This window comes from Pan paniscus, chromosome 14 (assembly GCF_029289425.2).
Source record: "Pan paniscus chromosome 14, NHGRI_mPanPan1-v2.0_pri, whole genome shotgun sequence".
NCBI classification, from domain to species: domain Eukaryota; kingdom Metazoa; phylum Chordata; class Mammalia; order Primates; family Hominidae; genus Pan; species Pan paniscus.
Window position 1 is genome coordinate 43632050 of NC_073263.2, and position 16061 is coordinate 43648110.

Here is a 16061-nt window from a genome sequence, read left to right on the forward strand (position 1 = left end):
GCTGACCCATAAAATCCAAAACACTTCAGAAACCATGAATCATAGTCTTGTCATACTCACTGTAGCATCCACTTGAAGGTGTTCTAGGTCAGCCTTCCCCCTTCCCACAGTGTATGTGGCATGCCCAGGAGAAGCTGGAGGAGGGGCAGTGGTGAATTGTTTCAATCTCTCTGGCAATATTTTTGAAAATTACCAACGTGCACATCTAGTGACCTAATGATTATACTTTTTGGTGATTCCATCCTAAGGGAAAAGAAAAGCATGACCTAGTACACAGGAAAATATGTTCAAGCATGTTTATTACATCATGATACCCCATGGTTAAAAAAATCTGGTAGGAAACAATCTGCATTTCTAGCAATAAGAAGTGTTTGAAGAAAGCATGGGAAGTATCTACTATGGAATATCATGCAGCTATAAAAAAGAATGAGTTAGATCTATATGCATGAACCTAGAAAGATATCCATATAGATTATTAAGTGGGAAAAAAAGTCAGTTACAGAGTAACACACACAATAGCATATTATCAAACTTTAAATTACTAGGGCTTTCCCCAGAGAGTGCCATCATGATAATATCATCTCTAAGTTCGAGATGATATTATCTCATCAGCATATCCATAATGCAAAAGGAAACTGGAATCACAAGTTGAGGTGGTTTCAATACAGCTCTTCTTAGACAGGCAGATGGACTTCACAACATATGCGTGTCCTGCCCAAGCTTATACTACACTGGTAATCCTCATAAAGTAAAAATACCTCTTAGTCTCCAGAGAAATCTCTTCAAGTTGGGATTCTGGTGGGATATTAGGTCTAGGGGTAAGATGAAAGAAAGCATTTCAGATTTGCCTTTTCTTTTTTCTTTTTTCTTTTTTTTTTTTTTTGAGACAGAGTCTTGCTTTGTCACCAGGCTGGAGTGCAATATTGCGATCTTGGCTCACTGCAACCTCCAACTCCCAGGTTCAAGCGATTCTCCTGTCTCAGCCTCCCGAGTAGCTGGGATTACAGGCACATGCCACCACGCCCAGCTAATTTTTGTATTACTAGTAGAGACGGAGTTTCACCATGATGGCCAGGATGGTCTCGATCTCCTGACCTTGTGATCCGCCCACCCATGCCTTCCAAAGTGCTAGGATTACAGGCGTGAGCCACCACACCCGGCCCATATTCGCCTTTTCTAAATACACATGCCCATGCCCCATCACAGACCTATCATCTTTTTTTTTTTTTAGAGTTGGGGTCTGATTCCGTTGCCCAGGCTGGAGTGCAGAGGCATGCTCACGGCTCACTGCAATCTTTAACTCCTGGGTTCAAGCAATCCTCTACCTCTGCCTCCTGAATAGCTGGGATTGTGGGATTGCAGGCATGTGTCACTACTCTTGGCTAACTTAAAAAAAAAAATTTTTTTTAGAGATGGGTGTCTCTTTATGTTGCCTAGGCTGGTCTCAAACTCCTGTCTTCAAGTGATCCTCTCAGAGCCTCAGCCTCCCAAGTCGCTGGAATTACACATGTGAGCCACCAGACCCAGCTCACAGACCTAAATAATCTTAATTTCCAGGAGGGTAGAAATGGAAAATGGGGGAGGAAAGCCAGAATGTGTAAAAGCACCTCAGATGATCTGGCCAATCTTTCCCTCTTTTTAAAAACCCCGTTGAAAATAACTATCTTAAAAGTATATGCTCTGTTTCAATTACCAAGAGGCAGCTGTAATGAAGATAGTGACAATACCATTAACAATGTGCTAGACACTGATCTAAGGGAATTCATATCAATGAATTCTTTTAATTCTCACAACATCCAACAAGGGAGGTATTAATTATTATTATCCCCATTTTATGAGATGGGAATAGGCAAAGTTAAGGTTAAGAATCATTACAAAGCTAGCTTGTGGTAGAGCCAGGGTTCAAAACCTAGGAAGTGTAGCTTCAGTCTATAGGAACAGATGTGAATCACAGCAAGCAAAAAAGGTGAGGCGTATGAGCTCACATCAACATTTTCATGCCCAAAGTTTCTCATTTATCTTGTCCCTTGGAGACCTAAAGTGTGGTTCTATTTTTTAGAGCTCATTCACTGCTGCACTTCTGATCACTGAATTGCCCTTGCCCTTTGAATTATTCAGTGTTTCTGGAGAAATAGTTCTGAAAAAATATGCTCTATTATTTCTTTCTTTCCTCCTTCAGTTCCTCCCCTGCCATGAAACCAGATTCTGTTGATACACAGAGAACTGTGCAGAAGTCTTCCACTAGAAGAGTGCGCAAAAGTGGGCTGAAATTTCATGAGGTCCAGTTCTTCTTGAGTATGTTCCTAACAGGTGCCACTTTCCATTTAGACTTGTCTGTAAAATTAGCCTATGAATACTGGCTTGCCTCTGCAATCACATGCCTAGGTGGGGAGGTGGTGAAGGAGACAGGTGTGTATACATTCTTTTCTTTAAAGAAGGCTTGTTTTCAGTTGAAAATGTGGAAATTAAGACTTTCTTGCCTTCAAGAATTATGATGTTGTGGGAGGAAAAAAAAATCCTAAGGGTTAAGGGCCAGTTCTGCCACTTTGTTAAGTGTCTTCAACTAAGTCACTTAACTTTCTGAACCTCAGTCTCCTCACCTGTAAAATGGCACCATAAATTTTTGCCCCACTTATTTCACAAGGTTGTTGTGCTGATCCAAGAAAGAACTCAGATCTTCTGGTTTCATGCCCATGGTGTCCATTTCATCCATCTATCAGTTTTTCATTTCTTTATTCATTCATGCAACATGTATTATATCTCCCAAGGGTTAGCTAAGTGAAAAATGTATGCATGTTGGGAGGTTGGGGGAAGAAAGGGAGAGAAGCACCCCAGATTGGGAAAGGGCACTGAAGGTAGAGAAAATGAGGTGTTTAAGACAGTGGTGTGAGCAAGGACCTACAGCAGCCCATGACTCCACATTCTAATATTTTTCATGGTATTCCAATTCCTCTGTGGCCATTAATTCTTAAAGTTTCGAGTCAAAACCATCTTAACCTCATCCAAGCTGGGTTCCTTAGCTAATACCTTCTTCTACATCTTCTCTCCAGGCCCCCATGGCTCCCTCTATTTAAAGTACAGGTGGTGAGCAGAAGTAGTCAAGGCTTATAAGCCAGGCTGCTCCTCAAATGCAGCCATAAGAAAAGAAATCTGTGGGGTGTTTTAAATGCATGCCTGATATAAAGATAAACCTCGGGTATCATGTATCAGGGGATCCCAACCCTCAGGCCACCCACTGGTACCAGTCCATGGCCTATTAGGAACTGAGCCGCACAGCAGGTGAGCAGCAGGCAAACAAGCGAAGCTTCATCTGTATTTACAGCCACTCCCCATTGTTTGCATTGCCGCCTGAGCTCTGCCTCCCATCAGATCAGCAGCAGCGTTAGATGCTCATAGGAGTGCAAACCCTATTGTGAACTGCACCTGCCAGGGATCTAGGTTGGATGCTCCTTAGGAGAATATAATGCCTGATGATCTCTCACTGCTTCCCATCACCCCCAGTTGGGACCGTGTAGCTGCAGGAAAACAAGCTCAGGGCTCCCACTGATTCTTCATTATGGTGCGCTGTATATTTCACTATATATTGCAATGTAATAATAATAAGGCACAATAAATCTAATGTGCTTGAATCATCCCAAAAGCGTTCTCCCCACCTCCACCCTGGTCTGTGGAAAAACTGTCTTCCATAAAACCAGTCCCTGGTGCCAAAAAGGTTGGAGACCACTGTCTTATATGATATATAAAGTGCAAGTTCTATGTGTCCCAGAAAAGGATTTTAAAGGTAATTCATGGTGTGTATCATGGCGTCTATCTTGTTACACATTAGTAATACTTTGAATGTATAAAGTGCTTCTCCCTGTTCTGTTGGATTTATCTTTGAAGTAGCTCATAAAGGTAAAGTTATCAGTATAGAAAACATTCCTTCACTGGACCTATTTCATAAATTAAGGAACAAAGACTGGATGCAACATGTGGCAGATTATGCGAAAAATCTAGTAGCTGAGCAAACGTAAGAATTCAGGTTCCCTGGATTCCAGGACAGAGTTGACTTCCCCATCTGAAGTGATACATGAGCACAATAGGTTTTCATCGTCATTCAGATTATAATGGTTCCTTTTACTCTGATAATATTGCTGATATTTCTAGAAATAGCTTGTTCATCCATTTATTAATCTCATAAACCCCTGACTGGGGGAAAGGGAGTGGAAAGTGGTCAGAAATGGGGCTGGAACAGTAATCAGGAAGCCGGAACCTCCATTGCCTCAAGAGCTAAGTTCAATGTCAGGCCTTTGTCTCGAGGGCAACGGGGAACTCTGTAAAGGTATTTAAGTTGGGGAATGTAGTGATCAGCAGCATTTGGCAGCAATCACCCTGGGCTGGAGTGGGCCTGACAGGAATGGGCAAATCTTGGGGCAGGAAATCCAGTCAGAAGATTATGACCATAAAGCAGGTGAGAGATGTTGGTGTCCCAAGGGCAAAGGGGGATCCCATCAAGACATGAGAACCGCCACGTCGTTCTTTCCCCAATCCCACTGTTTCTAGATTTTTCCTTCTAGGAGGCCTGCAAATGTGTTTCCGGGGGGAAAATCCGTCCCTGCTATTTCTCCAGCCTTCCCTTGTTACCGGTTCGGCCCTGCCCCTTTAACATTCAGGAATGAGAGTGGAAGCAGAAGGCCCAGGTCCCCGGAGGTCCCGACGCCCGGATTCCACAGCCTGTGAGGGTCCCTTGCGCAGAGCGGGACGAGGCCACTGGCACTACGTAGTGACTTCACCAACAGCCTGCAGTACTCGTTAACGAGATTTCGCCAGGCCCCTTGGACTAACGCCAGGATTCTCGGTGCCCGCAGTCAGCGCTCTGGGATTAGACAACGCACCACAGGCCGCGGCTCTCTGCTGACCCTCAGCAGCGATAAGACCGGCGCGGACAAGCCAGCAGCCGCTAGCTCTCCCACAAGGCCGAGCGCGGCCAAAGGGCAGCCCCGCCCGCTCCGCCTCCCCCAGCTCTATTGGCTAGTGCGCCTGCCACTCAGCCGCGCGCCGGACCCCGGCTTCGGGCCTGGAGGCGGGATCCCAAGCCTCCTCGGCTCGGCTCGTCTCGCCTCGCCTCGCTTGTCCTTGAGGTTTACTGTGTTTGGCATCGCAGTTCCGACGCCAGCCGCCGTTTCGCGACCCACGGCGGACTTGCATAAACACTTTCTAGTTGGAATCTCACCCTGTGAGGTGGGCAAGGTAGTGATATTCCTGTTTGACGCCGACAGAAGTAAGAGAGATTGACTCTCAGAACCATGTGGCGGGATTTTAAAGGAAGATCTTAACAGTGGCTCCGGACAGACCCGTGTTTTCTGCTCCTAGCATTAACTACGTCGTTAAACCCTTCTGAATTTATTTCGTCTGTGAAATGGGGAAAAGATAGCCACCTTGCATAACTGGTGAAGAATTCGTAAACTGACAGAAGAATCTAGTAAGAGGACTGGCCCGTGGTCGGCTCTTAATGGTGTGTGTGGGGCTATGAACATTCCCAGGTCTTCTGACCTCTAGTCTGGGACTCTTTCTGCTAAACTAGGGATTCTTAGAGGTCCAGAGACTTCGGGAGATCCAGGGGCATCTTCAAAGGGATCCCTGAGTTCTAAACTGCAGAGGAACACTCTTAAGAGAGATAATAAATATTTCCACCACATCTGTTATGGATAATATATATTTTGTCATCTATTTGCCAGAGACTGTTGTAAGTGCTTGTGTACATTAAGTCACTTAATCTTTACAGTGAACACTAAGGTACATCCTATTATAATTCCCATTTTACAGAGACGTTAAATACCTATCTAGCTAAAAAGTGTGGGAGCTGTTTTACATTCACGCAATCTAGCTGATAAAGCCACACACCTTAATGTTTGTACTATATATTATTGTGCAAGAGGTGTATTTGATAATGATTCTTGTGTCACCATTTACAAGATGCCTCTGACTTTTATTAAACTCTCAAAGGGCAGGAAAAGAAAAAAAAATACAGAGGAACCTAAACCCTAAATCAGAGACAGACTACATGCAGATATACAAATGGATGATTAGAAACCAAAGTTGTGGGTACCATGTTTGCAATTCCGTTTTAGCTGAGTGCTTTGGACTATCACGTCCCTCAGTGGCTCCCTGGAGGAAGAATGATTGAATGACAGGATTGGAATGGAATGTAGCCATCATCTTATCTGACCACACAGACACCTCCCAGCAGATGAATGCATCACCTCCTCATGATAATTTTGAAGACTTTCTGAGAAAGTGATAATATTAGCCTATTACCTCACAACCACAAGGAACACTACAGTGACTACAAACCCTATGTGCCTCATTCAACAGGTGTCACAGAATAAAGAAAAAGACTGGGAGAGAGATGGGAGCTGATAGACCAGAGGAGACCAAAGACTGAAACTGAAGACTAAACCATGGAAATTGGGAACAAGCACTTACTCGCTTAGAGGGTGAAAAAAGTGAATTTGCCTACAGGGCCAATTTGGAAGCACCTCTCCCCGGAAGCCAGGTTAGAATTCCTACTAAGGTGTCCTTGGCCTCTTCAGTGGTGGTGGCCTTGAACTACACAGCACACTTGCACACTCAGCTTCTGAATGTCCAGAGCAGTCCTGAGTCTTGCCTGAGAAAAATACTCAGGTTCTTGGGCTTCATCTCTCCCTTCTGCCTTCTTTTCCTCCACCTTTCCAGGTCAGACTGGGGAATATGAGATGTGAGGAGAGGGGTGAGTGGAGGCTGAGTTTTGACCAATGTTATATGACATTTGAACCTGACCTATGGCAAAAGGAAGATCCTTTGGGAGGCAGGCCTATGTTCTCATCCCTTTTTCTGCCCCTTTGGATCAATTAGCTCTCAATCATTTTCTCTGGGACTGGTAAAGAACAGAGAGGGGCACTGGACAACATCAGCCAAGTAAAAGTAGTGCGGGGGTTGGGTCCCAAGTGATCTGTCAACATCCTGAAATGATATTTTGAGTGACCAGAGAAAATGCAGTCTCCATGAAGGAGGGAAGTCTAGGGTGATTCCTGTAGAGAAATATTGGTTGTGAGATTTAAGGGGTGAACGTGAGATAGACAGGAAATGAGGCAAGAGGCTGAGAGTCAGTGGCACCACTTGCTTTGGAAATGGAGCAAAGTCTCCAGCAAAGGCTGTGAAGCTCACAAAAGCTTGGTCCTGGGGTGAGGTGTGGGGAGGGTTGGCCATATAGGACAAGAGCAGGGCTGCAGACTTAAAGGCCCAAGGACAAGCAATGTGACTCCCTTTCCAGCAAGATTGGGTCCTCACCAAACTACCATCTCCCAAGCCCCTCCATCCAACAACTGGATATTCTCTCTATGGCATGAATAATAGCTATTGTGCCACATGGTATGCAAAGACAATTATTATAGATTTGCTTTGTACTGGGCTTTTGCTAATTGGCTATAAGTGCTAACCTTTCATAAGTGACTCTAAAAAGGATGATTTCTGCACAGCTCTCTAAGCATTTGTGGACCCAGTCAGGAAAGCTGAAAGAAGCAGCAGGCTTAGCAGACCATTCTGAATAGCTTTGGAGACATAAGCCAGGGAGACCCAGAATGAGATAAGGAAACCAGTCTTCTCATTTGGAACCTAGAACATTTGAATATGGACACTTTGATGTTCACCTTGGCACCATTAGTATTGAGCAGATTTGTTAAGTATTAGTTTGAACTGTATGATGTGCTGATATTCAGCTGTTTTTGATGCACAAAACATAGCAATTTCCTATGGCTGAATCTAATAAAATCCTGAGGTAATAAGATATTCTAAGAGATGTTAACTTAGTTGACTGGGGGAGAATGAGGAACTTTGGGGGCCTACGTCTCTAGGAGTGAGTGTTCCCAATTATAAACAATTCATTAAAAAGAGGCTTGCAGGATCTCCAGTTAAAAATTCTAGTTTCATTTATTTATTCATTCATTGTAACAATATCAGAAATCATTGAGCATCTCCCATGTGTCAGTCACTGTGCTAGAAAGACAGAATAAAATGATGGTCACTGCCCTGAAGGAACACACAGAATAGTGGGAAAGGAGTGAGGATGGTGCAGTGGACAAGGCTATAGGGAGAGCCCTGGGGAAACAGAAGAGGAACAGAGAGAATGATTCTGGGGAAGGAAAGGAGGAAGAGAAGGAGAGGTGTGGTCTTAGCCAGAGAAGGTTTTGATGTGGGAAAGACAAGTAATAATTAACCAAATAGGAAAGGCAGGAAGGAAAGTTCCAGACAAAACCAGGCAGAGATAACCATATGATTTAAAGAAACAAGTTATATTTAGAGTGAATATAGGTATATTAAGTCTACAGAAAGGCATTTATCAAAGGGCTTTAGGCGTCTCCAAGTCAGGAACCATGTCGTATTTACATTCATATAGCCAGTGTTGTGTCCAGGACCATACCTAGCACATGGTAGGTGCTTGGTAGATATCAAAATAAACTGGCCTGGGGAAAAAAGCCTGAAATTGAAATATACCACAAATTTAAAAGAAGCTTTTTCTTTCCTGCTCCCATTAGTCTGAATTGATGAGGTTTCAATGTATTACTTGAAATGTTATGGATGAAAACATTCATTTGCAACCTATCTCTAGAAAGAGATGTGGTTATGTAACCTTTTAATCTGTGTGTCTAAGTAGATGTCAAAAGTATGTGTTGCCTTGAGGACTTTTCTAAGTTTGTTCAATGTTGCTATAATAGAATACCTAAGCCTAGGTAATTTATAAAGAAAAGAGGTTTATTTAGCTCACAGCTGTGCAGTCTGGGAAGTATGAGAAGGATGGTGCCAACATCTGCTCAGCATCTGGTGAGAACCACGTGCTGGGTTAAAAAACATGGCAGAGAAGGTCACAGGGGAAGCGAACATTTGTGAAGAGAGGCAAAACCTAAGGGGCTCCTGGTTTTATACCAACCCACTCTTGTGGAAACTAATCCATTCTCACAAGAACTAGTCTAGCCTCCCCAGAGCAGGAACTCAGTCACTTGGTGAGACCCATGACAAGCCATTCACGAGGGATCTGCCCCCATGACCCAAACACCTCCCATTAGGTCCCACCTCCCAACACCACCACACTGGGGATCCAATTTCAACATGTGTTTGGTGGGAACAAATAAACCATATCCAAACCATAATAGAGACTTTTTCAGTTCCTTATTTTGAGTATTTAGTGTGTACTCTCCATAGGCCAGATGATATAACAGGCTTGTGACCACAGTGGTAAATAAGACAAATATAGACCCTGCCTTGAGAGAGTTTAATATTTAGTAGCTAAAACAGTTATTATCTGTTAATTTGCCTGGATGAATCAGAGAAGGCTCTCAAATGAAGCAGCCTCTGGAAGACGAGGGCATTCCAGGGAGGAAGGGCGGCATATGCACCAGCATGGAGGCGGGAGGAGACAGCACGATGTACCTGAAGAAGAACAAATAATGAGTGCTACGTGGGGCTATTGGAAACGAGAAGGAAATGTGGAAGAAGAAGTTAAAAAGGTGGACAAGGGTTAGCTCTTGAAGTGTCTTGAAAAGGAGTTTGTATTTTATTTTGCAGTCAATGAAGAGCCATTGGAGGATTTTAAATAAGGAACCGAAAAATGGAGTCTGAAAATAGAGGCGCAGAGACCGGTAAGTTGGTGGTTGCCAATCAGTGGTCCAAGGAAAAGATAAATGAGCAGAGCCGTGATCAGGACCAGAGAGGAGGCAACAGAAGAGAGATGCTCAGGATACAATCGATGTGCTTCGAGAGTGACTGGAGGTGGGGCACTGTAGAATAAGTGACATGGAGAGATCTAGATTGACCTCTGGGCCTACAGCTCAGGAAAATGGGTGGGAGGTGGCATTCAGAGAGACCAGGAGCACTCCTTATCTTTCAGAGCCCAACACATAATCACCAACAGCTGACTTATGAATAAGATCTTGGGGTCCTTGAAACACCGAAACACTGGAATTTTTAGAATTTTACATTCTTACTGCCCAAGAAAACCCCTTGCAAAGAAAAAAAAACAACTTAAGAAGAGTAAAAGTATTTAAAAGGCTCCAACTTCTCCCAAACACCTCCTCTTTTCTGACTCTCCCAATTGTATAGTCACAGCAATAATAGCAGCCACATATTAAGTCATTACCATCTATAGCCAAATAACTGCAAAACCACAAGAGGGCAATGAAAATGGCCATAAAGGCACAGAGTAGTAATTATTTTCCCATTAGCACCAGCTACACTAATATCAACATAGAACAATTAACATTCCTAACCTCATAATTAGGCTATAACCTCTGCATGTCTTGCCAGAGTAGATTGATGAACGGCACAGGAGGAATAAGCAACAATAAGGCAGCCGTGCAGTGAGACCACTGCATCCTCACCTTGTCTGCGGGTGATCCACAGTGCTGTTGGATAGAAAGGCAGTGGGAGAACTTGGTTGTGACTTCCACTGATCTAGCCAGTCCCCAGCTAAAAGCCATCTAATTCAGCTGCACTTTCTTTGAGTCCCAGGAAGTGAGTGTTTGAGTGGGAGAAAAGCTACAGCAGTAATAACACAGAAGGCAGAGTCCTTTTGCATTTATATCTCTTTATTCTGTCCATCACTAGGCAACCATTCTTTGTGCTTAAAACTACACATCTTTGTACATGTGACACCTTCTTCTCTGAAGTAACCACTTTGGTTTGCAGTGTGCTAGGGGATATCTATTCTGTTTATTTCTGTTTAGGTCAACCACAATGAAGAACAAGCCATTTTGACCTCCATCCTGGCTCATCTCCTCTGTGTTCTCATAGCATCATATTATAGAATGGATCACAAACGCCTTTGCAGTTGCCTATTTATTTGTCCATTTCTCCCTCCAGACTGTGAGTTCCCAGAGGGCATGTCTTATCTATGTTAGTAGCCACATCCCCGGTATCTGGCTCTGTGGACAACACTCCATAACTGTTGGAGGAATGAATGAATGAGTGAGTGAGTGAGTGAATGTTTTCCCTGAAATTCAAACCTTGGTGGTTGAACTTATCATTATTTGGTTTACGGAACAAGCTAGGCTGATTGAATTGACTTGGCCAGGCAGAATTAGGCAAAATGTAACACAAAGAAGATGCGTACACCAGCCTTGCTGATTGAGGAGATCAGCTGTGGATGAGCCAAGTGCCAGCTGCCAGCTGCAGTTGCAAGGCCATGTTCTTCTTCTAGCTAGGAACATTCTGTGGCAGAGACTCACCCAGGGGTCTGAATATCAGAATCACAACCAGAAAATGGCTCATTATTGCACAGACAAATAATTGGCGGCTCTCTCCAAGTAACAGTGTCTTAAGTTAGGTTCCCTAGAAGCAGATTATAAAACGAAGACTCTTGGTCAAGTGATTTACTGAGCTCATGCTCTCAGGAGAAAAGGAGTTAGAGGAGCACAATAGGCAGGGAGAAAAGCTAGAGGAGAGCTCAGCTGGCGACTGGCTGCAGCCTGATCACCTTGAGCTATGGAGCTGGCCAACCCTTTGTCTCTCTGTGTGGATTAGTCATTGGCTGTGGGCTATCCCTGGGGGCAGGAACCATAACCTCCTAGTGAACACAGCTCTTATTTCAGTAGAGAGCAATTCTCTGGAAAAGTGGGCAGCTGTGAGCTATTGAAAGTCAGTACCCAGAGTTGGAGGATGGGTGCACGGCTGGTAAAGGTGCTCTGGGCATGGCACCTCCAGCATCTACCAGAGTTGGATTGTGTGAAATATTGTTATAGTCACTTCTCAAAAGAATATATTTATGCAGCCAACAGACATATGAAAAAATGCTCATGATCACTGGTCATTAAAGAAATGCAAATCAAAACCACAGTAAGATGCCATCTCACGCCAGGTAGAATGGCGATCATCAAAAAGTCAGTAAACAACAGATGCTGGAGAGGATGTGGAGAAATAGGAACGCTTTTACACTGTTGGTGGGAGTGTAAATTAGTTCAGCCATTGAGGAAGACAGTGTGGCGATTCCTCAAGGATCTAGAACTGGAAATACCATTTGACCCAGCAATCCCATTACTGGGCTTATACCCAAGGGATTATAAATCATTCTACTATAAAGACACATGCACAGGTATATTTATTGCGGCACTATTCACAATAGCAAAGACTTGGAACCAACCCAAATGTCCATCAATAATAGACTGGATAAAGAAAATGTGGCACATATACACCATGGAATACTATGCAGCCATAAAAAAGGATGAGTTCATGTCCTTTGTGGGGACACGGATGAAGCTGGAAACCATCATTCTCAGCAAACGATCACAAGAACAGAAAACCAAACACTGCATGTTCTCACTCATAAGTGGGAGTTGAACAATGAGAACACATGGACATAGGGAGGGGAACATTACACAATGGGGCCTATTGTGGGGTGGGAGGGTAGGGGAGGAATAACATTAGGAGAAATACCTAATGTAGGTGATGGGTTGATGGGTGCAGCAAACCATCATGACACATGTATACCTACGTAACAAAACTGCACGTTCTGCACATGTACCCCAGAACTTAAAGTATAATGAAAAAAACGAGTTAAAAAAAAGAAATATTGTCATAGTAATCACTACCGATTATTGAGCACCTACTATATGCCTAGTGCTGTGCTAAATATATGTATTTGCCCAGATACTCCTTTGGATACACCTGTTAGAAAGGTAATATACTAGCATTTCCATCCGACAGATGAAACTCAGATTCGTGCTTAGAATATTTCCTTTCTGTGTCTACATTCCCATGATAGAATCAGGATATTGCACCTCCAACTGGCCTGAATTCCATGCATTCATTCTACTCATGAATTTCACCAATGCTTTTGAGCACCTATTACGTACCAAGACTAGGCTAGGCCCTAGGGATATATCAGTGAAATGATAGTCTTGGATCCTTTCCTCAAAGGATAAGACTAAGCCTCAGGCCTAGATCCAATGTGATCTAATTAAAAAATATTATTTGGACATCTGCTATGTACATTCTGATTCACCACGCTTAATCAAGAAAGAATCCAGACCCCGTGCCTCTGTAAAAGTCCACTTGAATCCCTCACATAAAACATGCTACTAGATTGGGAAAACCTGTTCTCAATACTTCATACAAACCAAGCACGGCAGGCACCTTCCCTGTGCTTGAAGATTAAACTTGGTGATCTCTAAATTCCCTTCCAGCTATCACATCGTCAGATTCCCACCTCTGACCATCCACAGTGCTCATGGCTACACCTTTACTGGGGACTGTGATGGTCTGTTTTATGTGTCAACTTGGCTAGGCTATAGCCAGTTACTCAATCAAACACTTATCTAGGTGTTGCTATGGCAATATTTTGTAGATGTGATTAACATCTACAATCACTTGCCTTTAAGTAAAGGAGATTATTGTCACTAGTATGGGTGGACCTCATTCAATCAGTGAAAAGCCTTAGGAACAAAACTGCGGTTTCTCTGAGGAAGAAGAAATCCTGCCTCTGGAGTGTACCTTCACCTCTTCCTGAGTTTCCAGCCTGCCAGCCTGCACTACAAATTTTAGACTTTCAAGCCACCCCCACAATCACTTAAGTCAGTTCGTTGAAATAAAACTCTCTCTCCCTCTTTCTCAACACACACACACACACACACACACACACACACACACACACACACACCCCTCTCCTGTTGGTTCTGTTTCTCTGGAGAACCCTGAATGACACAGGGACCCACCATGTACTTTTCTTATTGTAATATCGTCTGGTATATACAGTTTTACAGCTTCCGATGTGCATAGTTTTGGCCCATCCGGGTTACTAGTAGGCAGATGAAGCCCATGCTTAGAACACCAACAAAACAAGCGTACTAGAACATGAGAAAAGCTCATCTTCAATTCAATTAGCTTAACCAGAGTTTTGCAGTGAGAACATGCAGAAATTTTGCTTACTCATAAATTCTGGGTTTTTTTAAAAAAATTATCTGTATATGGGTGAGAAGGACTATAATCATTTCAGGTTGGAGCCCCTAAATGTATTAATCCAGCTCTGTACATCTCCAAGTAGAATATAAGGTCCATGAGGTCAGAGGCCAAGCCTTGGTTTTTTTATGAGCCTATAGTACCCAGTATGATGTTTTACAGATAATCACATACACAGAAGGTGCTGCATCAACCTATTATTTTCCTTTTTATTATTCAGAATATATTAACTTTGGGAAATGGGAAAAACAGGCTCAGAGAAATGCAGATTTGTTTGTTTTTAGGGAAATTGATTTACCATCTCCAAAGGAGAGGCTGCTTCCTCCATATGGCTAGATTTATTATCTGGAAAACAGTCCAGAGACCAGCCTTTCTCTTGTTTCTGTGTCCATTGGCAGGTGCTGGGAGTCCAACTGACTGACATGTGTCAGGCTTTGTGAGTGTTTTAAGAGAGATTCATTTTGCAACAGCACGTAGGCAGGCTGTCCCAAGCCAGCAGCAAGCATTGTTGGCAGTGGAAGGGATTAAAAGGACTTTCGCAGAGACTCAGAGTCTAGACTCTTTCTGGAACACAACCTGGAATAGCAGTGTGATGTGTAAACAGCAGATGTCCAATAAATTTGTGTTTATAGGCTAGCTGACCTTTGACCCCTAAATGATTAGCATCCCTGATGGAGTATGTAGAAAGGGGTCCAGATCCTTAAGCAAATAACTTCCACTTCGGGTGAGAATCTAGCAACTTGAAAGGAGTTGTTTCAGCCATAAAAAGGGACTTCAGGTTGAGTCCAGCCTGTGGTGGGAAACTTCCACTAACTTGAGTGTGCACCCTGGTCTCTCTTACCCACCCAAAAACAAAACTGGTCATACAGCCTGACATTACAGAAATAGAGGATAGAACTCGGAGCCCAAGAGAAATATATGGAAAGTCTTCCAGAATAAGAAAATTAGGAGAATCGTAAGACAACTGTGTGTAGGGGTACCCCAAAGGCATTGAAGAGAGAAAAGCAACACAAGAGCCGAATGAACCCCATCTCCCATGCATCTCTGAAAGGTTTTCCTGCAACTCCAGTAATGTTGCCCACTTTCCTGCAGGCCTTGCTGGCCCTGTCCTTCCCTCCCTTCATCCAATCCCCTCCACACCGGCCAGAGTGAGGCTCTCTACGCCCTCTGTCTACCTAAAGCCGGTTATGTAAAGCCCACAGCCTTCACAGGACACTCAGAAGCTTTCAGAACTAGCTATTCTCAGCCTCTCTCCAGCTGCATCCCCTCACGACGCCTTGCCCCGGATGTTCTTTGGTCACACAGAACTATTTCACATTACTTTAACTACTCCATGCCCTTCCAGCTTCCAGGCCAAAAATGCCTTCAGCCAACCTTTCAAAAGTTCACCAACCCTTCCAGGCCCAGTTCAAAGCTAGCTCCCATCTCCTCTGGCTGAATCAATCAGCCTTTCTTTGATGCTTTCCTAATACTCCCTACTCTCCATGGATATTGTATTCCAATTATTTATATAGTATATTCACACGTCAATTCTCAGCAGAATGTGAGCTCTTCAAAATCTCTGGGCAATGGTTATTTTTTAAATTCTTGGTGCCTTGTTCCATACTTCTCACTTAGTAGGTCCTCAATAAATAGAGGTAGATAAATGAAGTAATCAACTAAGTGACCTATATTGTCAAGCCTGCCATTCAGCTCACACTCAGGCATTCTCTCAAGCTCTTCCTCCATTTTACCCCATCTGAAAATTGATGCTTGTTAGTGTGTCCAATACTACTGCCGCAGATTTCCATATATGCCCCGTGCCTTCCACGCAGACTCTGTGCTCATGTTGCAGGAAATAAGCTTCTCAGGCTGTACCGCATCCAGCACCAAGCAATGTGAATATGGGGTGTCCAATAAACACTAATTACGTTAATGATTTGTGATATTTTTCTGCCATTCAGTTATGTGCTTTGAAGAAAGACATAATGGCACAGAGTCAAAGGCCAATCTGAATTGCAGAGAAATCCACTTGTTGGTGGGGGGCACTGGGTGCACTCTCTGCCCTCCTGCAGTCATTCTCTATCCACTGCGGGTGGGTGGCCCTCAGACACAAAGGG

The 16061-nt window shown here is 43.6% G+C and overlaps 2 long non-coding RNA genes across 7 annotated transcripts in view; one reads left to right on the top strand and one right to left on the bottom strand.

The window, feature by feature from the left end:
- The window catches only part of LOC134728412 (uncharacterized), a 43121-nt gene extending 32412 nt beyond the window's left edge, over nucleotides 1-10709 (bottom strand). Inside the window, exons 1-2 of one of the 2 annotated variants that reach the window (XR_010109679.1) lie at nucleotides 10392-10709; nucleotides 61-243 (exon numbers count right to left, since the gene is read on the bottom strand). This is a non-coding gene — a long non-coding RNA (uncharacterized LOC134728412). The remainder of the gene's footprint in view (nucleotides 1-60; nucleotides 244-10391) is intronic. The other variant, XR_010109678.1, reaches the window with a different exon arrangement.
- Nucleotides 1-16061, top strand: part of LOC103784280 (uncharacterized) — a 197688-nt gene that overhangs the window by 93952 nt on the left and 87675 nt on the right. For 2 of the 5 annotated variants that reach the window (XR_010109681.1, XR_008620593.2), the window contains one exon: nucleotides 9580-9653. This is a non-coding gene — a long non-coding RNA (uncharacterized LOC103784280). Of the gene's footprint in view, nucleotides 1-298; nucleotides 6536-9579; nucleotides 9654-10736; nucleotides 10876-16061 lie in introns of those variants that run through there. The other 3 variants (XR_004665888.4, XR_010109680.1, XR_004665891.3) reach the window with 3 other exon arrangements.